The sequence below is a fragment of the Mus pahari genome, chromosome 8 (assembly GCF_900095145.1).
Source record: "Mus pahari chromosome 8, PAHARI_EIJ_v1.1, whole genome shotgun sequence".
Classification (NCBI taxonomy): Eukaryota; Metazoa; Chordata; class Mammalia; order Rodentia; family Muridae; genus Mus; species Mus pahari.
The window spans coordinates 17416968-17420811 of record NC_034597.1 but is presented as its reverse complement, the minus strand read 5'-3'; the positions used below and the strand labels follow the sequence as shown (position 1 = coordinate 17420811).

At 47.2% G+C, this 3844-nt stretch overlaps 1 pseudogene; it reads left to right on the top strand.

The window, feature by feature from the left end:
• The first annotated feature begins 423 nt into the window (after positions 1-423).
• Positions 424-2330, top strand: LOC110325726 (annotated as a pseudogene).
• Positions 2331-3844: the final 1514 nt, after the last annotated feature.

Genomic DNA, 3844 nt, shown 5'->3' with positions numbered 1-3844 from the left:
TTTGACTGCAGCCTGGTCTACTGCATGTATTCTAGGACAGCCAAGGCCACATAGAGAAACCCTGTCTTGAAAAAACAAAGACAGAAAGAGAGAGGAGGGAGGGAGAGAGAGAGAGAGAGAGAGAGAGAGAGAGAGAGAGAGAGAGAGAGAGAGAGAGAGAGAGAGAGAGAGAGAGAGAGAATGAGGGATAGCCCAAACCTGGGTTTCACATTGGAGAAACTGGATGCCTTTGCATTTTCTTCATAGGTCTATCTAGCACTTTTGTATTTGCTCGATGTGTAGGAGGGAGGCAAGAAAACCTACAATGTTAGTCGTTTTCTACAATCAGGGTACAGAATACACACACCTCATGGCTGCATCATATTAACTCATCTGGATGAGTTGATGTTGAAGTCCTCTTTGTTCTCAAATAATTTTCTGCAGATGTGTAAGCAGTTTGCTGCCTCGTTGCAGGTAGAAGGGCTGATCTTCCTGCTTTACCCCCCAGCAACCTGGTTTGAATCTGCAGGTCTGTCTGTCCTAGCTGGGTTGACTCAAACCTGTCCTTCCAGTGCTCTAGAAGCCAAGGTAAGGACTTCAGAAATCAGGTGTTCAAGGCCAATCTTGGTGACACACAAATTTCAAGCCTTGGCTGCTTAAAAGCTCAAAGAGATTAGCTATTAATTATTAATATAATTGGACTGACAAGATGGCTCAACAGGTAAGAGCACTGACTGCTCCTCTGAAGGTCCTGAGTTCAAACCGAGCAACCACATGGTGCCTCACAACCACCCTTAATGAGATCTGACGCCCTCTTCTGGTGAGTCTGAAGTCAACTACAGTATACTTATGTATAATAATAAATAAATCTTTGGGCCAGAGCAAGCAGGGACTGAGCGAGCAGAGTTGACTGGAGTAAGCAGAGGTCCTAAAAATTCAATTCCCAACAACCACATGAAGGCTCACAACCATTTGCACAGCTACAGTGTACTCATATACATAAAATAAATCAATCTTTTAAAAATATATATATTAATATGATAATTCACTATTAGCTATCTACCTATAAAGTTGACCTTTAAGAGGAGAATGAGTGAGGGAGGGCCTTGAAGACCCTCATTGCTGCTTAGTACAGTGGGGCTCAGGTCGAGTGCTCTCCACACCACCCCACTTCCACTTTGGCCAAACCAACCGCACCCTTGAATTTCTCCAAAATTTTCCTGCCATCAAGGTTCCAGCATTTGAGGGTGATGACGGATTCTGTGTGTTTGAGAGCAATGTCATCGCCTACTATGTAAGCAATAAGTTTTGGGGGAGTACGCCAGAGGCAGCAGCTCAGGAGGTGCAGGGAGTGAGCTTTGCTGACAGTGATACCATTCCTCCAGCTAGCACCTGGGCATTATGTACCACAGCAAACAGGCCACGGAAGATGCAAAAGAGGAGGCAAAGTGAATCCTGGGGCTGCTGACACTCCCTTGAAGACTCAGGCTTTTCTGGTGGGTGAGCGAGTGACGCTGGCTGATAGCACAGTTGTCTGTGCCCAGTTGTGGCTCTAGATACAGATCTTAGAGCCTTCTTTTCTCCAGTCCTTCCCCAGTACCAACCGATGGTTCCTTACCTGCATTAACCAGCCCCAGTTCAGGACCATCTTGGGAGAGGAGAAGCTGTGTGAGAAAATGGCCCAGTTTGATGCTAAGAAGTTTGCAGAGAACCAGCCTAGAAAGGATACTCCAAGCAAAGAAAAGGGTTCACAAGAAGAGAAACAGAAGCCCCAGGCTGAGCAGAAAGAGGAAAAGAGGCAGCTGCCCAGCTCCGAGAAGGAGATAGATGAGTGTGAGCAGGCAGTGGATGCTGAGCTCAAGTCCAGGGACCCTTTTGCTCGTCTGCCCAAGAGTACCTTTGTGTTGGATGAGTTTAAGCGTAAGGACTCCATTGAGGACACCCTCTCTGTGGCAGTGCCATATTGTTGGGAGCACTTTGATAAGCGTGGCTGGTCCCTGTGGTATGCTGAGTACCGCTTCCCTGAAGAGCTCACCCAGAACTTCATGAGTTGCAACCCCATCACTGGAATGCTCCAGTGATTGGACAAGCTGAGGAAGAATGCCTTTGCTAGTGTTATTCTCTTTGGAACCAACGACAGCAGCTCCATCTCTGGCGTTGGGGTCTTCCGAGGCCAAGAGCTCACCTTTCTGCTGAGTCCAGATTGGCTGGTGGACTATGAGTCGTATCCATGGCAGAAACTGGATCCTGGGAGTGAGGAGACCCAGACCCTGGCTCGAGAGTACTTTTCCTGGGAGGGGGCCTTCCGGTACGTGGGCAAAACCATCAATCAAGGCAAGATCTTCAAGTGAACATGTCTTCCCAGTTGCCTAGCTGCCTGCACCTACCCTTCAAGGGAGATGGGGGTCATTAAAGAAAACTGAACACTGAAAAAAGAAGAAGAAGAAGAAGAAGAAGAAGAAGAAGAAGAAGAAGAAGAAGAAGAAGAGGAGGAGGAGGAGGAGGAGGAGGAGGGAGAATGAGTAAAGGTGGCCCCAAGATGCTTCTGTTTGCAATTCCTGAAACACAGCCTTCTATTGTTAATGCAAAATAGGGGCTGGAGGTGAAGCTCAAAGTGTGCTAACCCAGCTTGGATGAAGCCCTCAGTTTGATCCTTGTTCCCCTAATTCCACAGAAGGGCACAGTGTAGCTGGTAGCTCATGTCTGCAATCCCAGCATCCAGGTAGAAACAAGAGAGCTAGAAGTTCAAGGCCATCCTCAGATTATATGTAGTGAGTTTAAGGCCAGTCTGGGCAATGTGAGCTCCTGTTCCCCACCTCACCCCCACCCCAAAAGGCATAAAATAGGCCCAGGCATGGTGACTCACACCTGTAATCCCAACACTTGGGAACCTAAGGCAGGAGGATTATTGTAAAATCTATGGCACTCTATCTTGAACATAAAAGAATATAAAAAGGGTACTTGTATTAAAATACCATAATCCTGTCTCTAGCACACACTCTCATGACTAACTTGAGAACCTGACTACGTTTGTCTTGTTCACAGATGCCAGTACTACACTGTCTTAGTCAGGGTTTCTATTCCTGCACAAACATCATGACCAAGAAGCAAGTTGGGGAGGAAAGGGTTTATTCGGCTTACACTTCCATACTGCTGTTTATCACTAAGGAAGTCAGGACTGGAGCTCAAGCAGGTTAGAAGGCAAGAGCTGATGCAGAAGCCATGGAGGGATGTTCTTTACTGGCTTGCTTCCCATGGCTTGCTCAGCCTGCTCTCTTACAGAATCCAAGACTACCAGCCCAGAGATGGCACCACCCACAAGGGGCCTCTACCTCTTGATCACTAATTGAGAAAATACCTTACAGCTGGATCTCATGGAGGCATTTCCCCAACTAAAGCTCCTTTCCCTGTGATAACTCCAGCTGTGTCAAGTTGACACAAAACTAGCCAGTACATACACCTTACTCCGAATGGCTCCTTCTAGTCCAGAATAACGAGGGGTACACCAGCCTCGTACCAGCCTCTCCTCCTTCCCGCCAGGTTAATCCGTCATTTCCCATTTTTAAGAAGATCTATTATTTTGTTTTAGCTGTGTGTCTGTGTTGGGAGGATTGAGGGTTTGAGTGTTCACTGTGTGTTTGAGTGAGGTTGCAGTGTCAGACTCCCTGCAGCTGGGGTTACAGGCAGTTGTGAGCTGCTCAATGTGGGTTCTGGGAATCGAACTTGGGTCCTCTGCAAAAGCAGCAAGTGCTCTTAACTGCTGACCTGCCTCTGCAGCCCTGACTACACCACACATTTTTAATCCCCTAATGAAAATTTAAAAACAAACACACGCACCACCTGTAACTCACCTCAACTAAGGGAT